Raw genomic sequence first — 21,708 nt, forward strand, 5'->3', positions numbered from 1 at the left:
TCCTGTCAACTCTCTTTCTGTTGGCTCCATCATTTCTGGCTCCCTCCCAAATTTTTCCTCTTTTAAAATATTTCAATGAACTGATCAAGACCCACTGGAATGGGTGAAGTCACATCTCCACCTAATCAAAAGGTCATACCCACAATTGGGCATGCCACATTTCCATGGAGATAATCTAATCAAAAGTTTCTGCTCACAGCTTTGAATCACGTTTAAGGGAAACAGTTGCTTCCACAAGATTGGATTAGGGTTAAAAAATAACTTTTCTGATGCCCCATTTATGCAGAATTTCTATTTAGCTTGATTGTAAATATTTGGAAATGGATAGTGGTGATGATACCTCAGTATCGTGAGTGTAATTAACAATATTGAATTATGTTTGTGCATATGATTGAAAGGGAAAGTTTTGGGTCATGTATGTAACTACAAGGGAAGTTAGAAGATAAAATGTGCCAGTATGACACAGCGAACAAGTTGTGAACGATGGGCTGTGGTTAATAGTACAAATAAAAGAATGTTCTTTCATGAACAAATGTATGACACTGTTATGGGATGTTAATAACAGGCTGATATTTGGAGAAAACATACCTAATATAAACTATGGACTATAGATAGCAGTAATATTTTAATATTTTTTTCATCAATTGTAATATAGGTACCTCACTAATGCAAAGTGTAAACAACATATGAGAACGTTTCATTTTAAATGTGTTTTCTTTAAACCTACCATAAATTTTTTTATTTAATAAGAATATTAGCATAATCTTTAAAAAGACTTATTTTAAGTGACAGAAACCACACACAAGTACTACATATAAAAAAAATAAAATAAAATAACTTTTCTGGGATACAGAATATTTTTCAAACGAGCACTGTGACTATGACATTCTTTGCATCATGAACAAGAACAGTCCATTCATATAAAGGGAAGTAGGAAGATTCTTGAGACCTTGAGGGTCTCAGTTTTTTAATTAAACAGAAGAGTGTCCATCCCTTTACTGTTAGGATTCTGCTTTTATAAGTGCCAGAAGAATAATCTTGCCACCTGCTATATTCTCGTATATATTTAGAGAAAACCACTCCCCAGGAAAGAGAGGACAAGCAACAGGAAATATAGTGGAGAGAGGCTCCTGCTGCTTGGTGGGATGGGTTAGGGGGTTCATGCTAATAATGATTCAATGAAGATGGGGAACTATAGTGTCCTTAATATGCTACTACAGGGAGTTACAGAGAGAAGATGTGTCCACTAATGTATATTGAAAGAATAGAGCTTTTCATGTACCAATAACTTTCACTTAGTTTTTTGGTGAAAGATGTGCAAGATGATCCATTCTCATATAGAGAAAAATGATACAAGTACTTAGTGTCATTATAAAAAACTATATGACACTTAGCTTTTCCAGTATTTAGTATATAGATTGATACTGTATGCTCCCTGTTTGTCAGGGTTCATCTGCAGAAATTGGAGGGGTCCTGAGTGGAGAGTCCACAACTCAAGTGACAGTGGTGCTCACTACATCCCTTCACTTTTATAGGACCATAATGTACTGTGATTTATGTGTGCCCATTCATGGAGTTATGAATTGTACGTATTGTAACTCGCCATTACAACAGGGACATGTGGCTTAAAATTTAAAAAGCAACAAGTTAAAAGCAGAGGACAAATTAAATGAAAAAACAATAGATTAAATCGATGCAAATGTACTAAGAAATGATGAATATGCAACTATGTGATGATATTAAGAATTACTGATTGTACATGTAGAATGGAATGATTTCTAATTGTTTTGTTAATTCTTTTTTTAATTAATAAAAAGAAAAAAAACAAAGAAAAACAAAAAAAACCCAATAGATTAGAGTAAAACAAGACAGTAGAAAAAAAAAGACATCGAGTTGACATTAAAAAGGAGTTGGAGACTTCCGGAGAAGATGGCGGCTTAGTAAGACGCGCGGGTCTTAGTTCCTCCTCCAGAAAAGCAACTAAAGAAACAGAAACAATACGAAACAGCTCCCGGAGCCACGAGAGAGACCAAAAAGACAGCGTACCCCATTCTGGAACGGCTGAATGGGCAGGGAGAATCCGCTGCGATGAGATACCCGAGGGGCGCGCGTTTTCCCGGCCGGGGCGGCTGGCAACTGGGGTCCCCTCCACGCACGTGGCTCCCCGGTCTGACTGGGAACGTTGGATAGCGGGGCCCTCCCGCCACGCTTGGCGTCTTGGGCCAGCTGGGCAATTAGGACCGGCACTCTCCCAAGCCGCGGCGGCCGGCGACCCCCCATCCACGCGCGGTTTCCCGGGCCGACTGCGAGATTCGGATTGGCAAGTTAAAGGAGCCACAGCATCTTTTACTGGTGGGCCCCGCAGACAGACGAGCGCCACGAGCGCCACCTACTGGGCAGGAAAAGAAAAACAGAGCCCAGAGATTTCACAGAAAAACCTTTCAACCAGCCGGGTCCCACACCCAGGGAAATCTGATCAAATGCCCAAACACCAGCAGAAAATAATGGATCACGCTCAGAAAATTGAAGATATGGCCCAGTCAAAGGAACAAACTAATAGTTCAAATGAGATACAGGAGCTGAGACAACTAATGCTGAATATACGAACAGAAATGGAAAAACTCTTCAAAAACCAAATCAATAAATTGAGGGAGGACATGAAGAAGACATGGGCTGAACAAAAAGAAGAAATAGAAAATCTGAAAAAACAAATCACAGAACTTATGGGAGTGAAGGACAAAGAAGAAAAAATGGAAAAAACAATGGATACCTACAATGGTAGATCTAAAGAGACAGAAGCTACAATTAGTGAACTGGAGGATGGAACATCTGAATTCCAAAAAGAAACAGAAACTATAGGGAAAAGAATGGAAAAATTTGAACAGGGTATCAGGGAACTCAAGGACAATATGAACCGCACAAATATACGTGTTGTGGGTGTCCCAGAAGGAGAAGAGAAGGGAAAAGGAGGAGAAAAGCTAATGGAAGAAATTATCACTGAAAATTTCCCAACTCTTATGAAAGACTTAAATTTGCAGATCCAAGAAGTGCAGCGCACCCCAAAGAGAATAGACCCAAATAGGCGTTCTCCAAGACACTTACTAGTTAGAATGTCAGAGGTCAAAGAGAAAGAGAGGATCTTGAAAGCAGCAAGAGAAAAACAATTCATCACATACAAGGGAAACCCAATAAGACTATGTGTAGATTTCTCAGCAGAAACCATGGAAGCTAGAAGACAGTGGGATGATATATTTAAATTACTAAAAGAGAAAAACTGCCAACCAAGACTTCTATATCCAGCAAAATTATCCTTCAAAAATGAAGGAGAAATTAAAACATTTATAGACAAAAAGTCACTGAGAGAATTTGTGACCAAGAGACCAGCTCTGCAAGAAATACTAAAGGGAGCACTAGAGTCAGATACGAAAAGACAGAAGAGAGAGGTATGGAGTAAAGTGTAGAAAGAAGGAAAATCAGATATGATATATATAATACAAAAGCCAAAATGGTAGAGGAAAATATTATCCAAACAGTAATAACACTAAAAGTTAATGGACTGAATTTCCCAATCAAAAGACATAGACCGACAGAATGGATTATGACCCAGCAATACCACTGCTAGGTATCTACTCAAAGGACTTAAGGGCAAAGACACAGATGGACATTTGCACACCAGTGTTTATAGCAGCATTATCTACAATTGCAAAGAGATGGAAACAGCCAAAATGTCCATCAACAGACAAGTGGCTAAACAAACTGTGGCGTATACCTACGATGGAATATTATGCAGCTTCAAGACAGACTAAAGTTATGAAGCATGTAATAACATGGATGGACCTAGGAAACATTATGCTGAGTGAGTCTAGCCAAAAACTAAAGGACAAATACTGTATGGTCCCACTGATGTGAACCGACATTCGAGAATCAGCTTGGAATATATCATTGGTAACAGAGACCAGCAGGAGTTAGAAACAGGGTAAGATAATGGGTAATTGGAGCTGAAGGGATACAGACTGTGCAACAGGACTAGATACAAAAACTCAAAAATGGACAGCACAATAATACCTAAGTGTAATGTAACTATGTTGGAACACTGAATGAAGCTGCACCTGAAATATAGTTTTTTGTTTGTTTGTTTGTATCTTTTGTTTTTGTTTTTTTTCTTTTTCCTTTTTTATATATATTTTTTATTAGTATTATTATTTTAATTCTCTTCTCTATATTAACATTCTATATCTTTTTCTGCTGTTTTGCTAGTTCTTTTCCTAAATCGATGCAAATGTACTAAGAAATGATGATCATACATCTATGTGATGATACTAAGAATTACTGAGTGCATGTGTAGAATGGAATGATTTCTAAATGTTGTGTTAATCTCTTTTCTTTTTTTTGATTAATAAAAAAAAATTTAAGAAAAAAAAAAAAAAAAGACGATATCACCTTGTTATTCAAGATGTAATGGAGAGGCTGGAGGGAACTGCCTGAAAATGTAGAGCTGTGTTCCAGTAGCCATGTTTCTTGATGATGATTGAATAATGATATAGCTTTCACAATGTGACTGCGCGATTGTGAAAAGCTTGTATCTGATGCTCCTTTTATCTACCTTGTCAACAGATGACTTGAACATATGGAATAAAAGTAAATAATAGGGGGAACAAATGTTAAAATAAATTTAGTTTGAAATGCTAGTGATCAATGAAAGCACGGGGTAAGGGGTATGTTATGTATAATCTTTTTTTTTTTCTGTTTTCGTTTTATTTCTTTTTCTGTTGTCTTTTTGTTTCTTTTTCTGAATTGGTGCAAATGTTCTAAGAAATGATGAATATGCAACTAAGTGATGATATTGTGAATTACTGATTATATATGTAGAACAGAATGATCACATGTTAATGTTTTAGTTCGTTTGTTGTTAATTTTTTTAGTTAATAAAAAAATATATATATAAAAAAAGGAGTTGGATTAGTTTAGGAAGGAATGTAAAAAAGCCACTTAGTAAAGTATAAGAATTTAAATTGACATTTCAGATGTTAGAGAGTACAATTGATATGCAGAAAATTTAATCAGTGCTATTGAGAACTCACTTATCTTCTAATTCAGAAGATATTATCTCCTAATTCAGATGAAAAGGACAAGGAGATTAAAAGAATGAATGAAAACATTGTAACAGAGGATAAGGAACAGAAATATTAACCAAGGTAAATGAGAAATACATTTTCAATATATTCCAGCCAATATTTATATTTTGTGGACTATTTGTTAAAGCAATTTAGTCAACTCAAATTGGAAAGAAGTGCAGAACAAACCAGAGTAACTTTCTCAGCCTCACATTCTGCCCTCCAAATTTGGAGGGGTGAAATGATTTATTTAACCAGTCTAATGTTAGACATTTAAATCATGGTACATCTATATACCTGAGTACTTAGAAAATTGAGACAGAATAAAAATAGCTGCAAAGTCCTCATCAAGAAGTGGGACCTAATTCCCTTCTACTTGAATATGGACTCCTCACAGTGACTTGTCTGACCAAAATATGTAGTGGAAGGGATATTCTCAGATTTGGGGGGCTGGGCCATTCAGCTTTTGCCCCAGTCTCTTTTTGAACTCTTGTCATGCAGAAGAGACTGCCTGGAGAGGCCCTAAGATTACAAGAAGAGAGAAAGAAATGCCTGGGCCTTTCCAGTCTCCATTTTATCTTGCAATTCCAATTGAAGTTACAGACGTCATAGAACAGAGATGAGTCATCCTAGCCAAGTCCTGACAAATTGCAGATTCATGAGTAGTTGTTTTAAGCCATAAATTTTACTATTATATTTACAGTATAATATACTGTTAAGTAACTAGAACACAATTTGTTATATGGAATTACTTTTTTAAAACTGCATAGGTTTTGGGACCAGGCAGTACAAGAAAAGCTAGAAGTGTCTCAAGAAGACTGTTAGTAGATTCAAAGGATCTTAGGGTGCAGGCTGGAAGGATGGTGAGAAACGTGTTATTGCTGGATGGAAAAAGTGGGATCATTTAAGTAACCTTTTCAGGTAAAAAGCCCAATAATTCTCACCTCTCAATTAAAGATGTCTCCTCTGTGGTAAGAAACAGATAGACTTAGCAAATGATGCTACTTCCTGTTGTTTTAAAGAAGATGACCTTAAGATACGTGTGAAGCTTTTAGAAGAGAGTACAAATACATATCGTAATAAGTGAAATATGTAATATTTGCAATTTTCATTAGAATTCTTACTGTCCAAAAATTGTACCAATAAGGAAAAGTGATGTATTTGCTCAGTGAATCTGCTGTCTCCTTTGTGTAATTCTCATGGGTCAATTTATAAATCTACATCACAACTAATATTTCCTTCTAAGAGCAGTCCTCTTCTACTTTGGGCCACCTGTGAGGTTGTTATGTGATGCTAATATTCTTAAATCCTTATTGGTTAACTGAGAGGATCTATAAGGCATGCTCTTAAAATGCTTAGGAAGCATATTCTTAATCTAAAATCTTAACAAAAGGTTTTACAGCCACACCCTTGACACCATCACCTGGGTCTATACTTTAATGTTGGCATCCTCAAGTTTCTCTTTTCTCTGAAGCCATTTCTTTCTTTGATAAGCTTTTGCTGAGTGGGGCTAAGGTTGACGAGCAGTTGTATTCCCAAACCAAACCAATTCTGGCTCTTATAAATTTCTTCTAAATTTTGTTTAAAATCAACAGTTCCTTCTTTAACTCATCTCTCTCTTCTGACGTTTTCTCATATGTAGCTGCAAGAACCTAATTGACATTCTCTGTTATTCTGCCTAAAAAGTTACCCTTTCTATTTTTCACATTAAGTTGAGCAACAATATTGTCAAACTTTCTGATACTACTTAAATGAGTCCCACCTTGAATTGGTGGAAACACATGTCCAGAGAAACCACCTAATCAAAAGGTCCCACTGAACAATATTGAATTAGGATTAAAGAACATGGCTCTTCTGGGGCATACAACAGTTTCAAATCAGCACAGAAGTTAAATTAGAAACAAACAAGGAAGAAAGAAAGAAGAGGAAAGGTACATATGGCCAACAGTGTTGCAGAGAAATCTATATGGAAAGAAATTGGCACTAAGATTAGTGAGGGTGGAATCAGAGCATAAGGACTTGGTTTTGTAATTTCCTAGGCTTTCATCTCTGGCTAGCAGATCAAGTTCTTGGCTCAGTTTTGGATCCCGTAGAGGCACTGGCAAACACTCCTCTTCTTTCTTTCTTCAAGGTGGGGTTACCTGGAGTCTTTTAAGAGGGAAGCATTTTGAAAAAAGCTTCAGAGCCCACAAAGAGAGAAACATTTGGAGATGGAGAAGGAAATTGCTCCTGAAGAAGCTATTTGAACTCAAAGCCAATGGACCAGCAAATGCCAGCCATGCGCCTTCCCAGTGGACAGAGGTGTTCTAGAACCATCAAGGTGTTTCTCGAGTCAAGGTAACTTTTTCTAGATGCCTCAGTCTGGACACTTTCTTATGATTTTAGAACTGTAAACTTGTAACTTAATAAATTCCCTTAAGAAAAACCAACACATTTCTGGTATATTATATTTCCAGTAGCATTAACAAACTAAAACATCTTCCATCCAATGAACATGTGTTTTTCTTCAACTGTACTGAAAACATTTATTAATTTATACCAAATATTCTTCTGGCCTGTACACTATTCTTTCTTCTTTTAAATGGGTTTTGTATGGTCTTGATCTCATCTCAGATAGGTAGATTTTAGGCTTTAAGACATCAACGTTCTTGCAATGATTTCCAAAATTTGAGGGGCAAGTAACAAAGGAAAAAACAGGACTATGATACTGATCAATAAAGTGAGTGTAATTCATTGACTTGCCAGGCAAAAGAGCACTCACTAGCGCAGAAATGCACCAAGTAGTTTTCTGAGGGGAAAACTTCAGGGAGTTTTATGAGCTAGGTAAGTGGTGGGAGTTCATGATGATTTTGCTAATTAAGTGGTGGCTTGCTTTCTGGAGCATGGACAACAGTCCATATGTCTGTACAAGGTTAGGTAAAAACAAGCCCCAATTTTCCAGCAATGGCCAGATATCCTAGGGTCACTCAAAAGTCCTCATTCATTTAGCAGCTACATTTGTGAATGTTCAAAATTGATCATGGCTTAACAGTTTCAGTTGGATAGAACCAGTTGTGGTGGAACTTAACATTCAGTCTAAATATATCATAGGCAATGTCTTTATTTTACATATCTTTCTTTTACAATCTTTCGTTTACATATCTCATTGTTGCCATCATTTCCCACCTGCTGTAATTATTCCCAAGCTTATATCCCATCCTGGTAAGACACTTGAGTGCTGATTTCCTTCATGGCATCTAGTACAGTGCCTGGGATGTAGTGGGTGTTCAATACTAGTAATTGAATTAATGATACTGAAATTAAGGCAACTGAAAATATTTTATCTCATTTTTAAAATTTTATCAAGAGTAACTGATATGTATTTGTCATGGTTAGGTTCATGTGTCAACTTGGCCAGATGGTGTACCTGTTTGTCTCATTGGGCAAGTGCTGGCCTGTCTGTTGCTATGAGGACATTTCATAGAATTAAATCATGGTCACGTTGCCTGCATCCACAGCTGATTCAATTTGTAATCAGCCAAGGGGAGTGTCTTCTGTAATGAGTGATGCTTAATCTAATCAATGGGAGCCTTTTAAGGAGGATTCAGAAGAGACAGACTCTCTTCTCTTCCTGCTTCAGCCGGTGTGGTGGTTTGAAATGATGTATGTACCCTAGAAGAGCCATGTTTTAATCAAAATCCTATTTTGTAAAGGCAGAATAATCTCTATTCATGTTTGAATCTGTAATTAGATCATCTCCCTGGAGATGTAACCCAATCAAGAGTGGTTGTTAAACTGGATTAGGTGGCGACATGTCTCCACCCATTTGGGTGGGTCTTGATAAGTTTCTGGGGTCCTATAAGAGAGGAAACATTTTGGAGAATGAGGCAATTTGGAGAAAGCAAAGAATGCTGTAGCACCACGAAGCAGAGTCCACCAGCCAGTGACCTTTGGAGATGAAGAAGGAAAACACCTCCCAGGGAGCTTCATGAAACAGGAAGCCAGGAGAAGATAATGCCATGTTCGCTATGTGCCCTTCCAGCTGAGAGAGAAACTCTAACTGTGTTTGCCATGTGCCTTCCACTTAAGAAAGAAACCCTGAACTTCATTGGCATTCTTGAACCAAGGTATCTTTCTCTGGATGCCTTAGATTGGACATTTCTATAGACTTGTTTTAATTGGGACATTTTCTCAGCCTTAGAAGTGTAAACTAGCATCTGATTAAATTCCCCTATTTAAAAGCCATTCCGTTTCTGGTATAATGCATTCTGGCAGCTAGCAAACTAGAACAGCCAGTGAGTGTCTCCTGTGGAGTTCATCCAGACCCTTCATCAGAGTCCTCAGCTTCACAGCCTGATCTATGGAGTTTGGACTCTACATTTCCACAGTTATGTGAGACGGTTTTATAAATTTTATGTTTATGGAAATTTCCTATTGATTCCGTTTCTCTAGAGAACCCTAATTAATGCAATATTATTAATAAAATCTCTGCCTTTTTATCATTTTTATCAGTAACTGTGGTGGTTAAGTGCATGTTTCAATTTGTCTAGGTTAAGGAGTTCAGTTGTTTGGTCAAACAAGCACTGGCCTGATTGTAACTGTGAGGATATTTCATGGATTTAAAATAATCCATAAGTTGATTGCATCTATGGCTGTTTACATCTACAATCAACTAAGGAGTCGGCCTTCAGCAATAAGGGAAACCTCATCCTATCAGCTGAAGGTCGTGAAGAAAGTTAGCAGTCAGAAGGAGAATTCCTATTTCTACTTCAGCCAGGCAGCTGTGCCTGGGGAATTCACCAAAAACTTTCATTAGAGCTCCCAACTTGCTGCAGCCCTAAGGAATTTGGACCTGCCCATCCCTACAGTCGCGTAAGACAATTCCTATTAAAAAGTATTTAGATTTTATATATATATAATCAACAGGATTATGTATATATATATATATATATATATATATATATATATATATATATACACACAAAATCCTGTTGATTCTGTTTCTCTATAGAACCTAGACTATAGGAGTAACATATTCTAAAATATCATATAACATAGTAAAATGCTCAATATTAATTTTTCTGTTTTCAAAGCCATTTCCAATAAGCAGTTTATTAAAATATAAGACTTACCTACACGTTTATTCCTTTGTGCTTCTGATTAACTAATTAATAGAATTAATAGAATTCTATTAGATTAATAGATTAATAGAATATGCAGTATTTTGTTCATAGCAGACATACAGCAAATTGACTAGTAAGAAATACATTGCAAATCCATTTGGTAGAATTGATTTTCAGCGCTGGCCACTTAAAAATATATTCTTAAATCATGTGATGGCTTTTATATAACTTTTATGAGATTGTTTTAATTAAAATATATATGTGTGTGTATGTGTGCGTGTGTGTGTATGTATGTGTGTATATATACCATGAGGTCAGAAAAACTGATAACTCACAGAATTGGCAAAACAGGGAAACTGCTTGCAAATATTAAACTTCTGTTTGAGAATAGATGTAATTAAAATTTCAGTCAATGAGCTATGATTACTGTATTAGTTTGCTAAAGCTTGACTCAAGAAAGGCCCAATAGGTCCAGAACACCTCCATCAGCTTGGAAGGCACATGGCTGGCATCTGCTGGGTTCTTTGGCTATCAAACAGATTCCCGGAGGGCATTTTCTTTCTGCATCTCCAAATGTCTGGGTCTCATGTTGGCCCTGTTGCTTCTGTCCTCCAGCATCTACATCTAAGGTTTCTTCAAAATCTTTCCCCTTTTAAAAGACTCCAGTAAACTAATCAAGACACACTATGAATGGCAGAGTCACAACTCCTTCTAACAAAAGGCCACACCCACAAGTGGACATGACACATCTCCATGGAGATAATCTAATCAAAAGGTTTCCACCCTAAAATATTGAATCAGGATTAAAAGACATGACTTTTCTGGGGTACACAACACTTTCAAACTAGCACCTTTTTGGTTGGGGAAATACAGTAGGTAGCTTCTGATAATATTATGTATAGTATATTATGTACTTTTTAAATACAGCAAAATGATCTTAAAATCTCCTTTTACTTTCTACTGCATCAGTGTTTCTAAAGTAAAATTTACTCCTAAGCAACTTCTTAGGCTGTGAATTTTATTCTGTAGATATCTTGCTAGGGTTCTCATAGAATAATTGCCATCCTGACAGACTTTATTGGAAAGTTTGATTTCTAGTTGTGGAAGGCAGCTTCTGATATAGCTTTCAATGTTCTGGGTCTCCTGATATTCATGTCCTTGTGTAATTCTCTCTCCTAGAGCACAATCTGGACCAGTAAATTGCTTCAAACCAATAAAATATGGCATGGATGTTAAGTCTGATTAGGTGAGAAAAGATTTTGACTTCTATATTGCAAGTAATCCCCTACTGCCTTTGTGGCTTGCACACTTTGAAAAAAACAAGCTGCATTGTAGAAAAGGCATGTGGCATGGAACTGAGGACAGCCTCTGGCAAATAGACAGCTAGGAAATCAGGTCATTAGCCCTACAGAACACAGAACTGTGCTGCCAACAATCACTGAATGAGCTTGGAAGAGAATGCTTCTCCAGTAGAATTCTCACATGAAACTAGATCTCTGGCCAACACTTTAATTACAGGTTTGTAATGGGTTGTGAAGTAGAAGATCCAGCTAGGTCATGCCTAGATTCCTGACACACAGAAACTATGAGATAATATGTGAGCTCTGCAGCAATAGATATCTTATACCATGACCTTGTTAGTAAAACTGACATGTGTAAGTATGACTTAATATTAAGTTCTTTCCTTCTTCCTTTCTTTAAAACTAATTATCACTTACAAGAACTCATTTTCATCAATATCATGCAACTCTCCTGGCAAATCAAACCAATAGCCATTATAATGTTCTTCACCTGATACCTAATGATCATTTACTATATTAAAGAAAATGGGAGATGATCTATTCATCAACAAAATTTACACAACAACAAAAGGCCTACAGCTCATCTTTTTCCAGGACAATATCAAGTTTCACACTATGACAGCTTCAGAGTTTTGTTTTAGAAATTTCCATAATCAACTTTTCCTGCAAATTTATAGGCTAGCATCGTATTTCTGTAATTATGTGAGCTGCCTTTTTCTCCTTGTGTCATCTCGGGCAATTCACATGGCTTCTCTGAACTTTGAGAAACTATTACCTGTGATGCAAAGTAACTTGATGTACATTGCCTGACGATGCCAACAATTTCTGCTAACACATTTTATTGCAAACTTTAATCTACTGCAATCTGCAGGGATTTTTTGAGTAAGACTTCAAGGCTTTATTTTCTATTTTTTATTTTTGAGTTTACTTCTTTTCATGATCCTAGTGCAACTTTAAAAGTGTTTATTTCTCCTATTCTTTACTCAAGATTTGACAATTCCCTCCCCTGGGAGCAAGAAAGAAAGAAATAAGTTCCCAAAACTGCCAAAGAGAAATAAGAACAAAAGGAAAGGATGCTCCTTAAGAGAACTCCCTTTCAAATAAATGAATACTAACGGAAACTAAAATTAGTGATTAAAGTCAGAGGATGTGGAAGAAAAGTTCATTAGTGCTATATGAGAAATTATTCACATAAAAACAATTTTTAAAAGTTAGGAAGGCAAAAAAATAAAGCAGGTAAGAAGTAGATGCTAAAGAGATTTTTTGCAAAATAAATGAAATCACAGGGAAATAATTTCCATAAGGAAGAAAGATCTATTTCCTTGGCATTTGTACATTTAGAAATCCACTCTCCTGGATCGTTTATGAATCCTTTAATCCTTATAATGGACATTTATTGCTATCCCTGCATCCGCTTCCTGCTCTTTCTCATTCCCCATCAACTCCCAGTTTTTCCTTTGGAGTGCACCCTACTGACATTGTGAAAGAGCCTCCAGGCTCACACCAAAATGACCTTTTCTCCAGCATTAGGAGTAGCTTCAGATGCTTATCTCAAAAATTCTTGTATTCATTGGTTGTGAGAATTGATGCTCTCTTGATCCTGGCAGTCACTTTTAAGGAAATCAGCATGGGAATAAACTAGAATATGAAGAAAGGCAGATTATCAAAGAAATTACCTGTGATCCTGATCAATCCAAACCTTATTGAGACTATGCAGTGATATAAACCAGTAGAACTTCTTAATTGTTAAGAACTTTTTTTGTTTTACATTTAGGATATTTTTTATTTTAAACTTTTTATCATAGTAATGAATATACAACTCAAAACTTCCCAAAGTAGAATTAATTGTATTCACAATATTGTCCTACCATCACCCATATCCCTACTTTTCCATCACCACGAACAGAAACTACTCACCCTTTAAGTTATAACTTCTTCTCTTAGCCCCATTCCCCTCCCCGCAAACCTTGAGCATCTGGTAACCTATAAACCACCACCTGTCTCCATAAAGTTTGCTTCTTCTAGGTACTTCATGTAAGTGAGATCATACAATATTTGTCTTTTGTGCCTGGTTTATTTTACTCAACATGATGTTTTCAAGGTTTATCCATGTTATAGCATTCTTTTTTATGGCTGAATAATATTCCGTTGAATGTCGTGTCGATTGAAAGCATTATGTACCCTAGAAAAGTCATGTTTTATTCCTGATCCAATCTTGTGGGAGAAATCGTTTCTTTTAATCCCTATTCAGCACTGTAGATTGCAAAATAGATTAGATTAGCTCCATGGAGATGTAGCACATCCAATTTTAGGTGTGAATTTTTGATTAGATGGAGAAGTGTCTCCACTAATTCCAGATGGGTCTTGATTAGCTTACTGGAATCCTTTAAAACATTTTGGAAAAATGAGAGAAATGACAGAAGTTTCAGAGCCAACAGAAACTTCATAGCAGAGCTGACACAGATGTGGACACACAAACAGAGACATGGATATTTAGAGATGCTTGGAGCCCAGCAAACGTTGCCATGAGATGTTAAGGAAGCCATAACTTGGAGAGAGCCAAGGTGTGTTGGTTTGAAAAGAAGTATGCCCCCTAGAAAAGCCATGTTTTAATCAAAATCCCATTTCATAAAGGTAGAATAATCTCTATTCAATACTGTACGTTTGAAACTGTGATCAGATCATCTCCCTGGATGACGTGATTTAGTCAAGAGTGGTTGTTAAACTGGATTAGGTGATGAAATGACTCCACCCATTTGGGTGGGTCTGGATTGGGTTTTGGAGTCCTATAACATAGGAAACATTTTGGAGAATCGGAAATTCAGAGACAGCAGAGAATGCTATAGCACCATGAAGCAGAGAGTCCACCAGCCAGCAAACTTTGTAGATGAAGAAGGAAAATGCCTCCCAGGGAGCTTCATGAAACCAGAAGCTAGGAGAGAAAGCTAGCAGATGATGCCATGTTCGCCATGTGCCCTTCCAGCTGAGAGAGAAGCCATGACTGTGTTTGCCATGTGCCCTTCCACGTGAGAGAGAAACCCTGAACTTCATTGGCCTTCTTGAACCAAGGTATCTTTCCCTGGATGCCTCTGACTGGACACTTCTATAGACTTGTTTTAACTGGACATTTTCACGGCCTTAGAACTGTAAACTAGCAATTTTTTGAATTCCCCTTTTTAAATGCCATTCTGTTTCTGATATTCTGCATTCCAGCAGCTAGCAAACTAGAACACAAGGGAGGCCAAGAAATGAAAGCCAGCCCTGGAGAAGTAAGGTGAGAAACCTCTGCAGAAACAGAGGCTGAAAGCAATGGAGCCCAGGAGCAAGGGATCAGCAGATGCCAGCCACATGACAACTCAGCTGACAGAGGTGTTCCTAATCCATCGGCCTTTCTTGAGTGAAGGTAACCTCTTGTTGGTGCTTTAATTTGGGCACTTTCACTTACTTAGAACTATAAACCTGTAACTCATTAAATTCTCCTTCTCAGAAAGCTGTTCCAGTTCTGGTATATTGCATTATAGCACCTTGCAAACTAACACATGTATATACCACATTTTGTTTAACTATTCATCTATTGATGGACATTTGGGTTGCTTCCACCTTTTGACAATTGGCGGAATGTTAGTGTTTAAATATCTGTTTGAATCCTTGCTTTCAATTGGATTATATAACAAGAAGTGGGACTGCTAGGTCATATGGTAGTTCTATTTTCAACTTTCTGAGGAACTGCCAAACTGATTCCCATAGTGGCTGCATCATATTGGACATTTTAACATCCACAGGTTCTTTTATTACTGCCTCCGGTTTAACTATTCTGATATATATTGGCTTAGGACTTTTTTTTTAGCTGAAACAGTTCTAATCTTATCCCTCCCAAGATCTCATGGGGGAAAAGCCACACGTAATATCAATATTAAGTTATGTGTGTATTTTTATAGCAAAATCAATTGAAACTCTTAATCAAGTCATCTTTGTATTTGTATTTAATGAAAGACAAATACTCACTGACATAGCTTTCTGAATTTTATTAGTGAACAAATGCACTCCCAAACATATCACAATCCAAGGGAGCACAGACATTGTTTAAGCATTGCAATGGGATTATGGAAATTATGACACTTATACACAAAGCAGCTAAGTCTAGGGTGTGATATAATTTGGTGCATGAACAACACATCATTTCTGCAGGTCAAAAATTTAATCTGGGCCATTAAACAGGGTTCTGTATACCCCAAATAGTAAAAGTAAGGATTTTTTTTTAAGACAAGTGATTTTACCTTCTAGAACTCAACATTTATCAAATTTTCTTCTTCAACACACTATCACTGCCTTTATGTAGGATACCATCATTTTTCTCGTGAACTTATTCCCTGACTTCTGCTTTGGATCCTGAAATCCTGCCCCAAGCAGTTGTTAAAATGAACTACATGAAACAAAATTGCCATGTTACTCTCCTGTCTAAAACCCTTCTAACCTTGCAGTGATCTACAATTACTTGTAACATGAAGTCCAAGCTCTCTTTCCATGGGCCAGCTCCTACTTTCTTTTCCAGTTTCATCTTCCATGAAACTCTAAATTTTGCAACCTAGTAGAGTTGGCAGTTTCCCATGTAACTTGTGCCTTTGCTCAAGTAGGACCTTCTGTCTGAAATGTCACCCCCTACTTCCCATTCTCATTTTGCTTAAATCTGACTCAACATTTTTTTTTTTTTTCTGCATGGGCAGGCACCGAGAATCGAACTTACTCAAACTTTCAACCTTTAACACCCAAGTTAGGAGGTGTTTTAGTTTCTGTGGCTGCTCAAGCAAATACCATGCAAGGGGTGGACTTAAACAATGGAATTTATTGGTTCATTGTTTTGACGCTAGGAAGAGACCAAATAAAAGCATTGTCAAAGCAATGCTTTCATCCCAAAGACTGCAATCTTTTGGGACTGGCTGCTGGTGATCCTTGGTCCTTCCCTTTTCTGTAACAGGGCAATGCACATGGTAGTCCCTCCTGGCCTCTCCCTTCTCTTCCAGATTACAGTGATTTAAACTTCTAGTTGCTCCATCTGTGGCTTTCTCTCTATCTGAATTTCACTCATCTTATAAAGGATTCCAGTAAAAGGGTTAAGACCCTTTTGATTGAGGTAGGTCACACTTTAACTGAAGTAGTTTCATCAAAAGGTCCTGTTTATAATGGGTTCTCACCCATAAGAATAGATTAAGAACATGTTTTTCTGGTGTATGTAGCTCCAAACCATCATATGGGCAACATTTTGTGGCCCACAGGATAGTTTTGAAATCTGTCAAACTAGTGTTCAAATGCCTGTTTACATATACTATTTGTGTTAATTCAGGCGAAGTTTTAGCCTGGCTAAGCCTCAGTTTCCCCATCTGTAAAACAGTGATAATACTACCTTTTTATAGGGTTGTTTTGAGGATTAATTGTAGTATTTATCAAGTGCTTAGAAGAGCACCCAGCATATATTCAGTCTTTTATGAGTATGTATAAATAACTATGATTATACCTGCCATGTAATAATATCCTGATATCCTTATCCCAACTATAGAGATGCTTTTTCTCTGTTCTCTATCTATATACCCTATCTATATTTCTATCATAGCAAAAGCAACATTGTAACATAAGTTATCTTGTATGTAATGGTATTCTTCCCTTGATTGTGAATTCTTTCAGGACTGCAACCATGTATATTTCATTTTTGCATCCATATGGCTCAATACAATGCCTGGCACATAGTAAACATCTGGTAAGCACTTGTTGAATGATTAATAATGAATGAGGGAATAAAGAATTCTCAAGCTAAAATAAATGTATTTACCTAAGTTGCTCTAGACACCCATTGCTGCATAGCAAGCCACCTCCAAACATAATAAATTAAAGCAATGACATCTTTATTTTTCACATAAATCTACCATTTGGGCAGAGCTGATGGGGAGAGTTCATTTTAACTCCACTTGGCAAAATCTGTGGTAGCTCAGAGGCTGATGATTGGAATCATTTGAAGGATTGTTTTATTCCACAAGTCTGGTTCTTGATATTAGGTGTCACTTTAGCTAGAGGGGTCTTCTGCAACACAAACAGATAGTCCCCATGTGGTCTGAGCTTTCTTACAATGTGGTGGTTGGGGTCCTTCAAAAATCAAGTGTCTAAGAGAGCACACCAGTTAGAAATCTACTGCCATTTGTAAATTTAGCCTTGAAAGGCACTTCTGCCTCTTTACATTTGTCAAATGAATCAAAAAGTTCTACACAATTTCAATGGAATGAGAAGGAGAGTCCTCTGGGTGACTATGGTAGGCAGAACTCTAAATGAACCCAATGACATTTGGCTCTTGTTGTTACTCCAGTGATTATGTTGTTCCTCCAGATAATTTACATGGCAAAAGAATGTACAAATAACTAGACAGTTGATTTTAAGCTAGGGAGGATATCTGAGTAGGCATAATCTAATCATGAGACCTTTAAAAGCAGAGCATTTTCTCTGCCTGTTAGCAGAAGTCAGAAATTTGAAGCATAAAGTGGATTCAATGCATCATGCTAATTTAACCTGCAGGAGGCCATGTGCCAAGGAATAAGAGTGACCTTTAAGAACTGAGAGCTGCCCAATATTGGCAACCAGCAAGGAAATGGGACTCTCAGTCCTACAATCATATAGAATTGAATTCTACCAGCAACATGAATGAGCTTGGAAGTAGATTCTCTCTTGAGGCTCCAGGTAAGAGCTCAGCCCAGCTAGCTCCTATATTTTTATGAATCCCTAAGCAGAGAGCCCAGTGGAACCATGTTGAATTCTTACCTACAGAACTGTGAATGATTTGTATGATTTTAAGTGGCTGCATTTGTGATAATCAACTAATCAGCAATAGAAACTAGGTAATACAATGAGGGTAGTGGCCAGGTTTTGGAAGATCACGTTGGACAAAATATATTGTGGTGGCTGTTTTCTGAAAAACAATCTACCACATAAGTACTTATTCTGACTGAGTTTGTAATACTCTTGTCTGAACATGAATACACTTTAAAAGTGATTGTTTAGAGTCTTTGGAATTTAGCCATTTTCATATATTATGATGAAGCTTCCAAGTTTGACTCATTTTTGAGTCTCAGGGAGAGGAAACCCACCCAAATTCCTCATCAGGATCAAGATTTGGAGCCTGAGTGGCTGGGGACCAGCTGTTAGATGCTTAGGGGCAATTTCTGACAAATATAAATATACATGGTATTAGTTTCTTAGGGATATTATAACAAGGTACCACAAACAGGGTGGCTTAAAACAATAGATATTTATTCTCTGACAGTTCTGGACACTAGAAGTCTGAAATCAAGTTGTGGACAGGGCCATGCTCCCTTGGAAGATCTCTAGGGGTGATGTTTCCTTTCTTTTTCTAGTTTCTGATAGCCCCAGGTATTGCTTGGCTTGTAGACAAATTACTCCAATTTCTGCCTCCATTTTCACATGGAGTTCTCTCTGTACCTTTGTCTCTATCTCTTCTCTTCTTATAAGGACACCCATCATATAAGGGCTCATCTTAATGATGAGGCCAGTATGGCCTCATCTTAATTTATTGCTTCTGCAACAACTCTATTTCCGAAAAATGTTACATTCTGAGATATTGGAGGTTGGATCTTCAATATAACTTTTTGAAGGGACACAATTCAACACATAACACACATCTATCCATACTGTTTTCCACCCTTGAGATCTTTTTCTCAAAAGATGTGAATTCTTTTATCTTCTTTTCTGAACTATTTTATTTGTTGTCCTCTGGCTTCAAACTCATTGAACACCACAGATTTTGTTATTATCTTTTCATAGATGTCTTCCAAATCTCTAGCTGTGAACTTTTCTCCAAGTTTCACTTATAAACACCCGTTGGATATTGAATATTTAAGTTTCAAATTCTAGTAAACAACAATGAATACCATTCCTCAATCTATGAAATCTACAAAATTTGGAGCTGTCCTTGACTCCTCCCTCTCTCATTATACCAAGTTAATCCAATAAATTCTGTCTAAAATACCTTCCAATCCCCCCTTTATCCCCATTCCTTGGCAGGGACTCATGCAGACCCTTACTCTGCCTCATTTAGGTTATTCAAATAGAAGACTCTCCTCTCTCTCAATCCTCATCTCATTTGCGTTCCTCTTCAATCCATTTTATATATCATTATCTAAGTAAATTTCCTAAAGCAAAAATCTGATGTGTTATTTCCTCATTTATAAGGGCTTCTACAGTGGACAATGGTGAAATGCTAACTAGCAAGATGCTTTTCAAGGTACTTTACAAACTGGTTGAAACTGCTATTTCATATTTAACTTTTGCGAATTTTCTCCCCCTTTCTCCCAAGCACTATTAATTCTGCAATATAAAAATATCCGTAAAGCCTCATTTTATGTCAAAAATTGAAATAATGCAAAGATTAAAGAAAAAAGCTAACACAGAATCTCAAAACTGTCCTATAGAATAAAGTTCTATGCTGTATTTTACACTGTAGACACCTGGTGGCACCACTTTAGCTTCCTAACACCAAAGTTGAAAACCCTTTGTTAACATTGCGTGAACATGTTATAAAATTGTATGTGTACTATAGATGACTACTGTGATGTTATTTTAAATATTTATTATTGGTCACTATGTTAAAAATGCTCCACAATAATTTTGAGAAAATTTAGGGATGATAAAATTTTTTTATACTATATTTTATTTCTTAAAATATTTCTTAAAATATAAATACAATACAAGAGCTGTGGATTTATGTACTACATGAGGATGTAATTTCTCTATTATATATATTCTTAGGGAGAAATGAGTCTTGATTTATATGAGTTTTAATTATCTGAGCTCTTCATGAATTCCTCTCCTCCAATAAAGTTCCTCTCCTGAATCCTGACCAGGGTCTGGCCATTAACCCAATATATCATATATTTGTATTCATTTGTACCCTTGCTCAGCAGAGCAGAATATTATAGAATGTTAAGGGCTCCGAGGTCAGATTGCCTCATAGTCCTGGGCCATCTTGTGACTCTGGACAGTTACTTAAATAGCCTGGGCCACACTGACCTCAGATTTCAATACAGAAGGAACAATAAAAGCACCTGGCTTGGAGGGCTCTGAAAAAATTAAATGAGTTGAGAATATGTACAAAGTGCCTAGAGTAGTGCTGAGAACGGTACGTGCAATTATGCTGTCAATGATCCCTGTCTGAACAGGATACTATTTCCTTCAGAAAAAGCTATTTATCCTTCAAGACCCAGAGGGAAAGACACCTCTTCTTCATTGTTTTCTTCAACTCTTTCCACTCTCCTTTCTTCCAGGGTCGAACAATAAACAAATTTTTTCTTGTCAAAGATATTGTGGAGAGAGGAGCTTTGGTTTCTAAGAAAATCTGGATTCAAATATAGATTTTTCCATTTACCCATTATGTAAATTCAATTTGCTTAACTTCTCTTTACTTTCCACATTTGTACATTACATGACAAAATGATGCTGAGTTTATCGTTTTCTAATGAATTCTTTTTTTTCACGTGTAGGTTTGGTGCTATGATTTTACATTCTTCTTGAATGCTTGCTAACCACTTGTAAATTCAGAGCCTTTAGCAGGTAATACCAAGCTAGAACTGAATCACTTATTTTATTCATTACATTTATTTTTACTGTTACTTTCTGTTTAGGCCAGGCCACAGTGTTTTTTCCATTAATGGTAATGATGCAAAGTTTTCTTTTAAAACAAGTTTATCTAAGTATAAAATGCAAATTGATTAAAAGAAAAAACTAAGCAAATAATAGTGGTAGAAGAATATACTGAAAATCAATGAGGATACTACACAAATTTTTGAGGTATTGGCAACAATGAGCTATTTAATTATTAAGAACTATTGTGTTCGTTGCCTTCTTTTTTTTTTTTTTTAAACATGGTCAGGCACTAGGAATCAAACCCGAATCTCCAGCATGGCAGGCGAGAATTCTGCCTGCTGGGTCACCGTGGCCCGCTCTTCGCTCTTCATTGCCTTCTTTTTACTTTTTTGCATGGGCAGGCACCGGGAATCGAACCTGGGTCTCCAGCATGGCAGGTAGGAAATCTGCCTGATGAATCACCGTGGCCCGCCCCATTGCCTTTTAAGATAGCTGTTGAGTTCATTCTCTAACAAAAGTGACAGTCACAATTAGTGGTGTATCAAATACTGT

The 21,708-nt window shown here is 36.9% G+C and overlaps 1 long non-coding RNA gene across 1 annotated transcript; it reads left to right on the top strand.

The window, feature by feature from the left end:
* Positions 1–14,737: 14,737 nt before the first annotated feature.
* LOC143663589 (uncharacterized) lies at positions 14,738–21,132 on the top strand. Its single transcript, XR_013166057.1, has 4 exons — positions 14,738–14,920; positions 17,197–17,269; positions 18,076–18,237; positions 21,054–21,132. It is a non-coding gene; the product is annotated as an uncharacterized LOC143663589 (long non-coding RNA).
* Positions 21,133–21,708: the final 576 nt, after the last annotated feature.

Source organism: Tamandua tetradactyla, chromosome 19, assembly GCF_023851605.1.
Source record: "Tamandua tetradactyla isolate mTamTet1 chromosome 19, mTamTet1.pri, whole genome shotgun sequence".
Classification (NCBI taxonomy): Eukaryota; Metazoa; Chordata; class Mammalia; order Pilosa; family Myrmecophagidae; genus Tamandua; species Tamandua tetradactyla.